This window comes from Acinonyx jubatus, chromosome C2 (assembly GCF_027475565.1).
Source record: "Acinonyx jubatus isolate Ajub_Pintada_27869175 chromosome C2, VMU_Ajub_asm_v1.0, whole genome shotgun sequence".
NCBI classification, from domain to species: Eukaryota; Metazoa; Chordata; class Mammalia; order Carnivora; family Felidae; genus Acinonyx; species Acinonyx jubatus.
In genome coordinates, this window is record NC_069384.1 from 88,270,194 (window position 1) to 88,286,210 (window position 16,017).

A 16,017-nucleotide genomic window follows, 5' to 3' on the forward strand; every position below is an offset into this window, starting at 1 on the left:
GAAGCTTCCCGACTCCACTGTTGAATAATTTATCAGAAATCGGATAACGTTTAGCTTTATCATGTATTTTGATTTCACTAAATGGTGAGAGTCTTTTTGTGTTTGGATTCTATGTCTTCTCATCTAGAATAGAAATGAAGGTAGAAAGTTTGTTCTATTATCGTGCTAGAGATAGATATTCAACAAATATTGTATGATAAATTAGTAATGCCTGGCAACTACTTGCATAATCTAAGATTATTTACTGAAGCCTCAGTAGCTAAATAAAGCATGTTCTATAGTAGTGTAGTTAGACTAAAAAGGTGAGTAGTTGATCTCCTAGGCTGCAGCCTCCACATTCTGATTCCATGAAATTTCCTTTAAAGGTTTTTTGACTCCCTAAGTCCGACATTGAGCTCCCTTAATAAAATGTTTTTGTAATAAAATGATCATGTATAAGATAAAATAGCTCAGACTTTGGGAAATGTGCCTGCGTCTGGCTGTGTTTTCATATTAGTCTTATTGGTGCCCTAGGGTTCAGACTGCACTGTGCAGGGAGTGGATGTTATCACTATCAGGCATCATGGGCAGAGGTAAATCCTCAGACAGTGAGAGGTGGGCACTGCTGAGGGAAGGACTTCCATACTTCTTGGGACTAGGAGTGTGTTAACCTGAAGAAGCCTCAAATGGTTTTAGGACTGGGCTATTGTTGGTAGGGTTATACAGCTTTCCTACAGGGCTTAGTCAGCTTTCCTAACCCCACCCTCTGGTAGTGATAGCCAGATTATGTCCCTGGCATTTCCTCTTTCTCTCCAATACTCATACAAGCACTCATTTAGTGGCCACATGATGAAATTTGAACCAATAGGACAGAAGTAGAATTGATATGTGTAACTTCTAAGTACTTTCTCACTAAAAAAAAAAAAAAAAAAAAAAAAAAAAAAGCTGCTGTCCTTGCTCTTTGTTTCTCCCCTCTCCATAGGCTGCTATATTGATGTAGCGTTGACCCAGCTTCCATCAACGAAAAGCAATGCCCTAGGGTAATGCAGAGTGACAGATGGAAAAGACTTAAGCTCCTGAATGAACTCCTGTAGTTACTCTGCCATATTGACCTACTAGGCTGTTTTTTTCATGCCTTTGTATTTGCCATGTCATTTTTTATTATAGCTACTACAGAAATTGGTATTTAACATTACAAAAAGCCTTAAATATGTGGCATTGCCTTACGTGTTAGGCAGTGGATAATGAAAAAATAGAAATTGCAGATATTGGAAAGCTGATAAACTTTGTAATGTCAAGGCAACATTTGGTAAAATTGTCTTCTGCAATCAAGTGAAGACAAACCCCATGTCTATGTAATCATCAGTCCTAGAGAAAGCAGTTGGAAAGAGCGAGAATTTTTGTGTGTTGGTTGCTCTTTGCTGCTTTTCACAGGATATTGTAAGAAAGAAATGATACCAGGCAGGCACTGGCCAGTTTGTAGGAAAAACTGAAGTGTAATAGAATCCCAAGTACTTTGAGTCCCACAAAGGCAGAAAAGTGTTACTAAGAGTGTTCTTCATAGCCCTTGATACTCAACCAAACAAAGGGAGTTAGACCTAGCAACAAAGATTATATTAAGTCTGTTGTGTCAGGTGGCCTCAAGGGAATTGCCATTTAAGTGGGGGAGAGGGTGGTAGCTAAACGGAAGCCAGGAAATAAGCACACCGAAGAAATAATGCCCAGGAAAGAGTTCTGAGTGGTTACTGACACATTAAATCAGACCAGAATCAAATAGACCAGAAACCTATCATGTATTTGGGTAAATTTTATTGCCCAAAAGACCACAGGCCTGTGATACTTCAATCCTGGTGGGGCTCCTAAAATTGTACTGCTAGGAAGCAGTCTAAAAAGTACTGGGTACCCTCAAAGGAGTGCTCAAGAGAGAAATGTTTTTAAACTCAAATGTGATCATGGGGGACAGTAGACAAGGAAGAGCCACCCAGAGGAAACACAGCGGCTCAAGAGACGATGGACAAGGGAATTCCTCCCAGAAACCAGAACCAAGGTCTAACTATAGAAAATACTGCACGGCCAAGGCAAAGCCCTTTAATAATTACTGCTCAGCAAGACTCAATCATTGCTAAGGACCAGTGGCTGCTGTGTATTTTAATTCTTCTCTTTCTGAGAATAAATTTCTATTGTGCACATCTTGTCTTATCCACCATTGTTTTTTGAGGATGTTTTGGGTTCAGGGTTGGGTGAGACAGGGGATAGGGAAGAGAATGAACTGTAACTTGTCTGTTAGAAGGGGCATCCAGATCTGACAGAGGAGACTGCACATTGTGCAGCTATGATGCATTTAAGTTGGGTGCAGTAGCTGGATGGGACCTGGACCTCTTTTAGGGGAGGGGTGCACCTGTTCTGTGTGAAGGAAGAAAAGGGTCTCCATGGATATTTGGGTGATCAGAAAGGTGGGCTTTGGGAAACTGCCCCTTATCTCCCAGCTTTTTTTCCAGCTAGGTGTGGACATCAGACTAATTTCTGGCTAATAGAAAGTGAGCTGAAGTAGTGTGTACAACTTTGAGATACTTTGCAACTTAAAGACAAGCATGCTTCCCTGGATTTGGGCCTTTTCACTCTTCCCATAGGCTGCAGTGTGGATGTTGGAGCAAATCTAGCTGTAGCAGTGTGGATGAGGACAATCTCTTTGGGGATGGGGGAGCAACAATTAGAAAGAACATGTGTGCCCAACCTGTGTAAGTCTCTCCAGCTTACTGGACTTACTACTCTTGAGAGAGAAACTTCTATCTTAATTAAGAGATTCTTTGTTATAGCAACTTAATCTTTATCCCTGCTAATATATACTTCCTCTTGCACATCTCAGTAGTTTGCAAGCATAATGGAAACGATCAAGGTGAGATCCCCTTTATTCTTCCAAACCTTCCAAAATGTATCAAACATTAGTGAGAAGATATTACTTAAAATCTTGCATATGCTGGCTGTCTCTGGTTAAAATCCTCTCACAAATGTCTTCCCCATGGGCTCTGCACACTTATAGAATGTGATGTCCATAAACCTGGTCACTAGTAGAGAAATCAGTAAGTTATAGTCTAAAAATATTTCCTTATAACTCTGCACCCACCATGCTGTCCTTCTTTGCACCAGAACTGATGGTGGAAATCATAGGGAAGTAGATGGGCTTCCTGCTAGGGAATTACCAAAACACATCCTAGTTTCACTTCTCCTTTAACTTAGAGGGCCTCTAGGACTCATTCTTACCTTTGCTCTTAAGTATGAGAATATGACATTAATTTGTTCATAGGATGAGACTTTTGAGTTTGTGGTGATGGTGACCTGGAAGGAATGCTAGACTTATCTCAAATCACCTGTTTGTAGGTGACTATAACTTAATAATCTTCACCCTGAGTATGAAAGAAAATCATTAAATATCTAAAAGTGTCTCATTATATTTCTAGTTGTATGTATGTATGTATGTATTTAAATTCAAGTTAGTTAACATTGTAGTATTAGTTTCAGGAGTAGAACCCAGTGATTTATCACTTACATATAACACTCAGTGCTTATCCCAACAAGTGCCCTCCTTCATGCCCATCACCCATTTAGCTCATCCCCCCACACCAACCTCCCCTCTACCAACCCCCAGTTTATTCTCTGTATTTAAGAGTCTCTTATGGTTTGACTCCCTCTCTGTTTTTATTTTTCCTTCCCTTCTCCTATGTTCATCTGTTGTGTTTCTTAAATTCCAAGTATGAGTGAAATCCTATAATATTTGTGTTTATTTCCCTGACTTATTTCACTTATTATAATGCACTCTAGTTCCGTCCACATTGTTGCAAATTGCAAGATTTCATTATTTTTCATTGCTGAGTAGTATTCCATTTCATATAGATACCACATCTTCTTTATCCATTTGTCAGTCAATGGATATTTGGGCTCTTTCCATAATTTGGCTACTGTTGATAGCGCTGCTGTAAACATTGGGATGCATGCACCACTTTGAATCAGCATTTTTGTATCCTTTGGACAGATACCTAGTAGTGCAATTGCTAATTTTTAAATCACCTCATGGGATCTTAGAGAGTTTGAAGAAGGTTCCAGTCATCAGATTCCAAAAGCATGACTTGGAATTTAGTGTATTTCTGTCACCTTGGATTTTCCTCTGAGTGGATTTTTAAGATGGGGCTGTCTATTTTCAAATTAAGTCAGACTCCCCATCTCTCCCATGCAGAGTTTAGTTTAGTATTTTACTGATGATCTCCCAACGTTGACTCCTTGCCCATCCTTGCTTATGTTTTCATCACTCCTATTTTGGTAACCAAAGGTCCCAACTCCTCATACGTTCAAGGGAACATCCCCCTCTGACTTTTCTTTTTTCCTTTCCAAATAAATATATAACCCATATGATCATTTGGTATTTTGCTCCTGTCTTTGGATGACATAATTTAATTTTTTATGCTCACATGCAAATAAGCATTATCCAATAATAAAAAGTGATAGATGTACTTGAATCAAAAGCTTTGATAATTATACAATCTTTAAATTAATTAATGAGCCAAAGGCAGCTAAACATTAGCATTTAGAAAGATCTCTACAGCATTAGCTACTAATGAGTTCATTTAGATCCATGGTACAGCCTGTTTTGGAAGGCACAGACCATATTTAATCATATTCAATCAGATCTAATATTGAAATTATGAACACAAGGCATTGTTGAGTGTGAAATTACCATAGAATTTTAATTGTTAAACACATTTCTTGTTGGTTCTCCTAGATGAATGATAATTTGATGAGGAAGTAGGTAACCTGTATACAGTAGACTGTTTAATAAATAATAAGGAATTCTAAAGTATTCTGATTAGAGTTGATCATTCACATACAAATTTTAAAATTTATTTGCCTCATCTGTTTTGGAGTTTCTTCTGCCATCAGGCAAGAAGGCTGCACTTTGACCTCTTCCACTGCCCCAATAGGGGGGAATCTTTTCCCTTCTTCCATTCTGGGTTCTTTGCCTGGTCTGATAATTAAATTGATATATATGACAGTTTAACAGGGAAAAATGAATTTAATTTCATACATATGGGAGCCCATAAAGAAATGAGACTCAAAGAAATGACTGAAGCAGGCAGCTTTTATACCTTTTAGACAAGGAAACAATACATTTGTGAATAATTGACAAGACAAAGGTTTGAACTTAGGGTAGCAAATTATTGAAGCAGTGACAAGGTTTGTTTATGCAGCCTTCTCAGCCTTGAATTTCTATCTGCTGCTGAGATGCCTTTTGCACCCTGGTAGAGGGCTATGTGCCGTGACACATGGGAGATTTATTTCCTGCTTTCACGGGGACAGAGGAGGTCAAAATTGCCCTTCTTGCATCTGCTGTTTTTTAAGTAACTTTAATTCAAAATAAGCAATATACTACTGTGGCATATTTTGAGGGTGGCATATCCTGCTCCCCTTTACCCCCTGGTCTGTAAGTGTTTTTGTTTTTGAGAGGATATAGAAAATTTTAGAAATGTGTTGTTTCAACAATTCTGTTATTAATGCTTTTTAATTGAAATATAGGGGCACTGGGTGGCTCAGTCAGCTGAGTGTCCAACTTCAGCACAGGTCATAATCCCAGGGTCATGGGATTGAGCCCTGTATTGGGCTCCACACTGAGCATGGAGTCTGCTTAAGATTCTTCCTCTCTCTCCCTCCCTGTGTCCTTCTCCTCTACAGGTTCTCGTTCTCTGTCTCTCTCTCAAAAAAAAAAAAAAAAAAGAAAAGAAAAAAGAAATCTAATAATAATACAGAAATACTCCTTGCCTCCATATGGCTTACTTTCAGTGACTACACACACGCTTATCCTGACTTCTGACAACATTGAGGACTTTTGCCTATTTTGATAATTTACAGAAATGGAATCATACTGTATTTTTGGGGAGGGGGGGTTCTGGTTTCTTCTACTTAACATTATGTTTACAAGTTTTATTCATATTGTTTCATGTCATAGATCATTTCTTATGCTGTATAATATCCCACTGGATGAATAGCCCAAAATTTATCCATTTTACTATTGGAGAATGTTCAGTTAGTCTCCAGTTTCTGGCTATTATGAATTGTGCTGCTCTGAACATTCTAGTACATGTTATGTTTTTTGCTTTTGTATTTAATTTTGGCAAAATATGCATACCAGAAAATCTGCCATCTGAACCCTTTTTAAGTGTGCAGCTCAGTAGTGTTAAGTACATTACATTGTTGTATGACCAGTCGCCAGAACTCTTTTCATGTTACAAAACTGAAATTCTATACCAACTGAAATTTTTTTTTAATGTCTATTTTTTTTTGAGAGAGATAGAGTGCAAGCAGGGGAGGGGCAGAGAGAGAGAGGAAGAGGGAGACCCAGAATCTGAAGTAGGCTGCAGGCTCTGAGCTGTCAGCACAGAGCCCGACATGGGGCTCAAACTCATGAACCATGAGATCATGACCTGAGCTGAAGTCCACCAGGTGCCCCAAAATTCTCTACCAATTAAACAGCAACTCTCCATTCTTCTCTTCCCCTATCTCTGGAACCACCATTCTCCTATCTGTTTTTATGAGTTAGACTACTTTACATACCTCATATAAGTGAAATCACACATTAGTTACCTTTTTGTAACTTTATTATGTCATTTACCATCATGTCTTCAAGGCTCATCCATCTTGTAGCATGTATCAGAATTTCCTTCCTTTTAAAGACTGAATATTTCATAGTCTGTATAGGCAACATTGCAGTACATGTTTTTGATGGGCATTTGTACACATTTCTCATGGAATTATATGTAGTTAGGCTATAGACTATGCAAAGGTTCAGCTTTAGTAGATTTTGCCAAACACTTTTCCATAGTGGTTGTATTAATATATACTCCACCAGACTTGTGTGGACGAGCTACATTATAATATAGTAAAATTATTGTTTCTTCTAGCTATCCACACTACAACAGCCAGATGCCATTGTAGGAAAGGATACATAGGATTGTATTGAGTAGATTCTCATTTTTATTATTTATTTATTTGTTTTGATGCCATACGTCTCTTTATTTTTGTAATTTATTGTTATTTTTATAAATTTTTAATGGCAGTTATTTCTTTAACCTATTACATACTGTCCATTTTTTTGTTCTTACATATTTTTGATTTTATTTTTAAATTAATTGATTACTTTTTAAATTTACACCCAAGTTAGTTAGCATATAGTGCAACAATGATTTCAGGAGTAGATCCTTAATGACCCTAATCCATTTAGCCCATCCCCCTCTCCCACAACTCCTCTAGCCACCCTCTGTTTGTTCTCTGTATTTAAGAGTCTTTTGCGTTTTGTCCCCCTCCCTATTTTTATATTATTTTTGCTTCCCTTCCCTTATATTCATCTGTTTTGTATTTTAAATTCCTCATATGAGTGAAGTCATATGATATTTGTCTTTCTCTGACTGACCAAATTTGCTTAGCATAATACCCTCTAGTTCAATTCATGTACTTGCAAATGGCAGGATTTCATTCTTTTTGATTGCTGAGTAATACTCCATTGTATATATATACCACATCTTCTTTATCCATTCATCTGTTGATGGACATTTGGGCTCTTTCCATAATTTGGCTATTGTCAATAGCACTGCTATAAACATTGGGGTGCATGTGCCCCTTTGAAACAGCACATCTGTATCCCTTGGATAAATACCTAATAGTACAATTGCTGGGTCATAGAGTAGTTCTATTTTTAATTTTTTGAGGAATCTCCATACTGTTTTCCAGAGTAGCTGCACCAGTTTACATTCCCCACCAGCAGTGCAAAAGAGATCTTCTTTCTCTGCATCCTCGCCAACATTTGTTGTTGCCTGAGTTGTTAATGTTAGCCATTCTGATAGGTATGAGGTAATATGTCATTGTGATTTTGATTAGTATTTCCCTGATAATGAGTTATGTTGAGCATTTTTTCATGTGTCTGTCAGCCATCTTTGGAGAAGTCTTCTTCTGACTTTGGAGAAGTCAGTCTTCTTTGGAGAAGTGTCTATTCATGTCTTTTGCCCATTTCTTCACTGGATTATTTGTTTTGGGTGTTGAGTTTGGTAAGTTCTTTATAGATTTTGGGTACTAACCCTTCATCTGATATGTCATTTGCAAATATCTTCTTCTCCGATTCCATCAGTTGCCTTTTAGTTTTGCTGATTATTACCTTCACTGTGCAGAAGGTTTTTATTTTGATGAGGTCCCAATAGTTCATTTTTGCTTATGTTTCCCTTACTTCCAGAGATGTGTTGAGTAAAAAGTTGCTGTGGCTGAGGTCAAAGAGGTTTTTGCCTGCTTTCTTCTTTAGGATTTTGATGGCTTCCTGTCTTACATTTACGTCTTTCATCCATTTTGAGTTTATTTCTGTGTATGGTGTAAGAAAGTGGTCCAGGTTCATCTTTCTGCATGTCACTATCCAGTTTTCCCAGAACCATATGCTGAGGAGACTGTCTTTGGGGCACCTGGGTGGCTCAGTCAGTTAAGCATCTGACTTCATCTCAGTCATGATCTCGCGGTTTGTGAGTTTAAGCCCTGCATCAGGTTCTGTGCTGACAATTCAGAGCCTGGAGCCTACTTCGGATTCTGGTCTCCCTCTCTCTCTGCCCCTCCTCCGCTCATGCTCTGTCTCTGTCTCTCAAAAATAAATAAACGTTAAAAATTAAAAAAAAATAATAATAAAACAAAGAGACTGTCTTTATTCCATTGGATGTTCTTTCCTGCTTTGTCAAAGATTAGCTGGCCATACGTTTGTGGGTCCATTTCTGGGTTCTCTTTTCTATTCCATTGATCTGAGTGTGTGTTTTTGTGCCAGTACCATACTGTCTTGATGATTACAGCTTTGTAATATATCTTGAAGTCCAAGATTGTGATGGCTCCAGCTTCGGTTCTTTTTCAAGATTGCTTTGGTTATTCAGGGTCTTTTCTGGTTCCATACAAGTTTTAGGACTGTTTGTTCTAGCTCTGTGAAGAATGCTGGTGTTACTTTGATAGGGATTACTAGATTTTAATTAAAAAAAATTTTTTTTTCAACTTTTTTTATTTATTTTTGGGACAGAGAGACAGAGCATGAACGGGGGAGGGGCAGAGAGAGAGAGAGAGACACAGAATCGGAAACAGGCTCCAGGCTCCGAGCCATCAGCCCAGAGCCTGACGCGGGGCTCGAACTCACTGACCGCGAGATTGTGACCTGGCTGAAGTCGGACGCTTAACCGACTGCGCCACCCAGGCGCCCCTAGATTTTAATTTTTAATACTCATGCTCTAGGTTGAGGTAACAACAGCTTCTGCCATTGATGCAGTTCATTTCTCACTCACTAAATAGTTTGTTCTGGATGTTTCCCAGTAAGGCAGTCTCCTCTCCTCTGAGAAGTGATTCAGGGATTCAGACTTATTTTATTTTGTCGCTTCACAGTATTCAGCATGTGACTTCCAATGTCACCCTGATCTTTGATAGCCAGAGGAGAGAGCATGGAGGAGGCACACAGTCTTTTTAACCATCTCATCCAGGACCTGACACATGTCCTTTCTGTTCATATCCCCTTAGTAGGAGTAAGTACATGGCCATGTCTAGATTCAGGGGGTGGGGGTGGGTGTTCCCTGGTTGGGCAGCTGCTTCCTTTAGCAACCCTGCACTCTGGAAAAGGAGCACAGATACTTGTTGGACAGCCAACTGTGTTTGCCACACATGCCTTTGCATTTTTGTGTACCACCCCCTCAGAAACTATATTCTGCTCAGGATCCCTGGCTTGAAGCAGTGATGACAGAGATCAATTGAAGGATCTTAGAAAACTTGCTGGAAGCAGTTTGTCATGGACAAACACAATATGTTGTTAAGACACAACTTATAGGAGAAATATTTTTAAAAATGCTTATATACAGTTAACGTCTGTGTGGTAACATCTTTTATAATTCCCTCACTTGTTTGAGGTCTTTCTCATAACTTTAAACCATAAGTAAATAAGGAAAGTGAGAGTGATTTGCAGGGAAATTGAGAAGTAAGGCTGCAGAAGGGTATGTTTTAGGACATCTGTCCTGTGTGATCTCCTCCAGTGTCATTGGAGATCCCTGACAAGTACCAGACATTTAGTATTTGGAATCCTTACCTGAATCAAAGCCTTGGATTTGAACCTCCTGGAAAAAAGCTTCAGGTCATTCAGATTTCAGCCAGGTCCAACATCTACATATTAAGTGTAAGACAAGCATGCAAATCACAGAAATCCAAGGTAACAAATAGGAGAAAGGTGAGGGGCCCAGCATTAGTTATCTCTTCTGTGATCATAATAATTTTATTTTATAAGATTAAAGGGAATGTACTTTATTACTCAAACCATTAGCATGAGTAAGGAAACTAGCAAAATCTCTTTTCAAGGTAACAAGGAGAGCTGCCTGGCTAAGACCTATTTGGAGTGTCTATTAATCTTCCATGTGTCTGACCCATAACTGGACTGGCCTGTATACATTATTGTTTGGAGGACCTTCCTTTTTATCTGCTTCCTAAAATGCATTTGTATTTCTCAGTTACGTTGTAAGACTGTTTTTAGTTGAATGAATTTTGAAGTTTTAAAAATGATTAAGTTGCCATGTGGCATTTTAAGTTGTCCGCATAAGGAGTGGTGTTATATAGGAGGAGGATGGAGAAGTCTCCAAAAATGGATAACAGCTACATGTATTAAATGCGAACAACGTGCAGTTACATTATACTGCACACTTTGTCTGCACTAGTCCCTTTAATTCTCATGTGGAAGAGGAAACAGGTTCAGGGAGGTGACCCGCTCATGGTCACTCAGCTAGTAAGAGGAAGAGCCACAATATGAACACTCTCACTCCTAATTACAGGCTTTACAGCCAACAGCAAAGAGGTCCTCCTAAAGGGAGATACTGGAGAGATAGCTGTGGGTAGATAATGGAGCATGGGTCCTTCTCATAGACTTGCCTTTAATAAAAGTGGCATTCCCCTTGATAGTGGGGGCTCACTACCATTTGCATTCATCACCAGAACATTTCCCAGTGGTACTTAGAACTACAGTGAAACCTTGCATTGTGAGTAACTTGTTCTGCAAGATGAGCAAACATCTCTAATAAATTTTAACTTAATGAATGATGTCTTACAATACACATAGTATGTGACATCTAATGTCACATGATCACAACTGAACCAGCTGTTCTTCTTTCTCTCACTCTTTCGCTGTGGGATTGTGGGTGATCATCAATGCAATGTCACATTTCAGGGAAATCCTCAAAAGGAGGCAAAAGCAAGCGTCATTGGATAGGCTTCTTGTTAAAGTTGCACAAAAAGAAAAAGATTGTGTTCAGCCAATAGATAGCAGTGATTCCATTAGTGATAGTGAATAAAGGTTGTCCTGCACAATAACCCTCCTCTCTCTTGTCTCCCTCACAACAGCCACAAAAATTTTCAAAGGTAAATGCAGGTTAATTTGTTTTTCTTTATATTTTGTATTTTCTGTATTATTTTGTATTATATTGCAGTATTGTAATCATTTTTATATGAATATTCTTGGGTTGTGGAACGAATCATGTGAGTTTCCATTATTTCTTTTTTTTTATGTTTATTTATTTTTGAGAGAGAGAGAGAGAGAGAGAGAGAGAGAGAGAGAGAGATACAGAGAGAGAGGGAGACACAGAATCCAAAGCAGGCTCCAGGCTCTGAGCTGTTGGCACAGAGCCGGATGTGGGGACGAACCCACGAACTGCGAGATCATGACCTGAGTCGAAGTCAGATGCTCAACCTACTGAACCACCCAGGGTTCCCTCCATTATTTCTTATGGGGAAATTTACTTTGATATACAAGTGCTTTGGATTACAAGCATGTTTCTGGAATGAATTATGCTTGCAAACCAACACTGTATTTGTAAAATAAACAGAAGCTGAAAAGCAATCACAGTTTTCTGATGTTGTAATGTCCAAATAGTCGTTTCATTTGTAACTGATTTCTACATGTGATAGTGTGTAAGAGAGCAGTGGGCCATCATCTTCCCTAGCCTTCACAATTAAAGTGTTAATAGCCAAGTAAGGGTATATGCTCCATGTTTTCTTTCACCACTCCACTGGAAGAATAAATGCTTGTTTTCTGGAACTTTAGCATAAACCAGGGGCACTGGCCTTGCTGACTGTCTTGAGTAATGGTTAGGAGTGACGTTTGGGAGCTACGCCAGTGTGATTTGTTCTGAAAGTGTGCAGACCATCTGAGTTTCACAGCCATAAGAAATATTGGGTTGTTATAACAAATACCACTAAAAGATACATGTGCTCTAGGGAACAAATGGATTTTTAAATAGGTGGCTTTATGCCTGTATACCTTACGTCAGGTTGCCTCAAAATAATAATTTATTTACCAATAAGAGACTAGTAAATTAATTCTGTAGTAAAGGAGTATTCAATTTGTTTTTCCTAAAATTTTTTAATGTTTACTTATGTTGAGAGAGCAGGCAGGGGAGAGGGAGAAAGAGGGAGACGGAGAATCCCAAGCAGGTTGCGCATCGTCAGTGCAGAGCCCGATATGGGGCTTGAACTCACGGACCATGAGCTCATGGCCTGAGCTGAAACCAAGTTGAACACTTAACTGACTGAGCCACCCAGGCACCCCAAGGGGAGTTCAATTTATAACCTAGTCAGAAGGAAACTGTGAAAATATCAGCTGTTACTATATCAAGAGTTTACGATTTTTTTATTTTTGTTTTTTGTTTTTTGCCTTATTTTGATTTGCAAAGTATTGGCTACTATTTGACTTCTGCCAAATCAGATTTAGGGAACATTTACATTTTCTGGTTCCTTCCCATGTATTTTCAATCTTAACCCTCAGTACTCTATTTGGTGAATTCCATAACAAATTTAAATTGGTTAGAATTACTTTACCAGAGATCTTAGAGTAGGTTGAATTAAAAACTCAATTCCTCAGTTGTCCTAACCATATATCAAGTGTTCACATGTGACTAGGGGATACCATGTGAGATAGTTCCAATGCAGAATACAGAATACATCCATTATCTCAGAAAGTCCACTGGACAGCCTTGTCTTCTTCATCTGCTTGCCAAAAGGGGAAGAAAGTGTGGAGGAGGCGGATTCTATTCTAAAAAGCCTTGGCCTGGACATGGAACACATCACTTCCGCTCACATTTCATTGGTGGAAGTAAGTCTTTTGGACTTCTGTGCAGTGGGGACCGGTGTCTTAGTTCATTTGGGTTGCTCTAACAGAATACCATGGACTGTGTGGCATAAACAAAAAACAGTTATTTCTCACTGTTCTGAAGCTTGAGAGGTCCAGCAGCGAGGGGCCAGCATGTTTTGTGTCTGGTGAGGACTCACTTGCAGATTTGTAAATGACCGTCTTCTCACTGTGTCCTCACTTGATGCAAGGGGTAAGGGAGCTCCCTGATGCTCTTTTTTTTTTTTTTTACGTTTATTTATTTATTTTGAGATAGAGACAGTCCAAGTGGGGGAGGGGCAGAGAGAGAGGGAGAGAGAGAGAGAGAGAGAGAGAGAGAGAGAGAGAGAGAGAGAAAATGAATCCCAAGCAGGCTGTCTGCTGCCAGAGCAGAGCCTGACATGGGACCCGAACCCATGAAACCATGAGATCATGACCTGAGCCAAAACCAAGAGTTGATGCTTAACTGACCGAACCATCTAGGTGCCCCTCTGATGCTCTTTTATAAGGGCACTAATCCCATTTATGAGGGCGCCATCCCCAGGACCTCATCAACTCCCAAAGGTCCCATCCACCACAACCATCACAATAGGGATTAGATTCTAATATGTAATTTTGGAAGCAGGTACAAATATTCAGTCTATAGTGCCTGGGTAGGTAGATTTTTATACTATGGGCAACAGAGACTGGATTCTAGCAGGCAGATAGCCATTTCCACCACACTAGACAAATTGAATAATGCAAAGATGGCCTAGAGGGAAAGCCTTTGGAAGTAGGCTTGGATCCAAATCCTGCGTCTGCCATTTCCAAACTGTTTGGCAGTGAGGAAGTCAGATTCTCTTACTGAGCTTTCTCATTTTTAAAAGGCAGTAATGGTAATATCTAATTTCTAGGATTGTTGTCAGCATTAAATATTAAAATGTGTATAATGCTTTAAAGTTCAAATAATAAACAAATAAAATATTGTGCGGTAGATTGCACTATTGACCCCGGTTCTTCATTCCTCCCTGTAGCCTTGCCTTTTGCCATGTGACTTTGTAGTATAGTTTCCTGCCTCCTGAATCTGAGTTGACCTTGTGACTTGTTTTGGCCAATAGGATGAGGCAAAAGTGTCACTGTGCCAGTTCTGAGCCTCCGGTTTAAGAAACCTGTGGGTTTCTGCCATCACAATGAGAAAAACCTGCTTGGGGCAGCTGGTCTCAGGAAGAGGTTGATGGACATATGGAAGAGTGTTACCAGCTGGCTCCTCTTACACTAGCCAACCCTCAGCAGATGCATGTTCTAAATAAATGCTTATTATTATATGGCAGTTAAGTACTGTTGTTGCTTGTTGTACATAATTATTAGAGTGATAGTAAATAATGACAATTAGTTTCTTTGCCTTTATTCACTTGAACAACTTTTAACATTGTAATCAATATAAGTCAACCAAAATAGTAAAAGTCATTAAAGAAAAACCTGACTGGCTTAAATAAATCTGTATTTATTAATATTGGCTGGCACTTTTTTTATGGTGACTCAGGGAGGGCTTAAAAAGAGGTAGTAAACAACAATGACAAATGAGATGAGATAAAACAATGAAGAAATAAATAATTATGTGATGAATGCTTTTAGGTAAAGGGCCAGATAGTAAATATTTTGACTTTGTAACTTCTTAGCTCTGCCTTTGTGGTGTGAAAGAAGCCCTGGACAATAAGCAAACAAATGAGTATAATTCTGTTCCAATAAAGCTTTATTTTTACAAACAGAAAACAGGCCAGATTTTGCCCACAAGCCATAATTTCTGGACTCTTGCTCTTAGGCATACTAATTATTGGCATGGAGATAAATACGTTTAGACTCACGCCTCATTCCACTTACTGTAAAAATGTATGAAATTACAAAAAGAATACAAAATTATAAGGTATGAAAAAGGCTTAGTATCCTGGTTGTAAAGGGCTGCAAAGTTAGAGCTATTGTTGGGTTGAACGAAGTTATCTAATTTAAGTCTTTAATGCTTAGCACACAGGGTGTGCTCTAGGACTGTGAATTATTAATGTGAGAGCAATATAAAAATGTTATAAACAAAGCTTATAGGTTTAGTTATATAAATATAAAACTCCTCACATTTCTGCTCCATAAAAATCAATTAAACTAAGGTAGAAAATCATATAAAAGAGCATATAAGCTCTGTAAATATATCTTACTATTTCTGCTTCACCAGCCCAGGGTACTAATAAAGCCATTATCTCAGTATCAGTTTTTTTCTTTCATCCTTTTTCTTTTCTCTTTTCTTTTCTTTTCTTTTTTTGTTTTTAGTTTATTTGTTTATTTTGAGAGAGAGAGTGTGTGTGCATGAGCAGGGGAGGGGCAGAGAGAGGGAGAGAGAGAACCCCAAGCAGGCTTTGCACTGTCAGTGCAGAACCATATGTGGGGCTCAAACTCACGAACCGTGAGATAGTAACCTGAGTTGAAATAAAGACTCGTATGCTTAACCGACTGAGCCACCCAGGTGTCCCTCTTTAATCCTTCTGTCCTTTCATCCATGGGTTTATTTAGTTCAAGATATGTCTTCAGTATATTGGCTTCTTGGAAAGAAAACTGAAAAAATCTAACCAGTCTTCAGTAAGACTGATGTTGCTACTACAGGGGGTCATGTAAGGCACTGGGGATTCTGCTGTTTGCTCTTTAACATATGAATCTGATGTGTCCAGCTACTGCAGTATCGATGGCACCAGAGCTTGGACAAGCTCCATTTGTACTGGCTACCACCCATACTGCCACAGGGCTGCCGCCAACACTGCTGTGGGGAGGAGAAACACTGGGGAGTTTCTGGGAATACTGCCAGTACTAGTCTGCCTCCTGAGGTC

General features: G+C 39.0%; 1 long non-coding RNA gene across 1 annotated transcript in view; it reads left to right on the forward strand.

Moving 5' to 3' along the window:
• Positions 1–14,614, forward strand: part of LOC128315238 (uncharacterized) — a 31,808-nt gene extending 17,194 nt beyond the window's left edge. Inside the window, exon 3 of the long non-coding RNA XR_008297807.1 lies at positions 14,266–14,614. This is a non-coding gene — a long non-coding RNA (uncharacterized LOC128315238). The remainder of the gene's footprint in view (positions 1–14,265) is intronic.
• Positions 14,615–16,017: the final 1,403 nt, after the last annotated feature.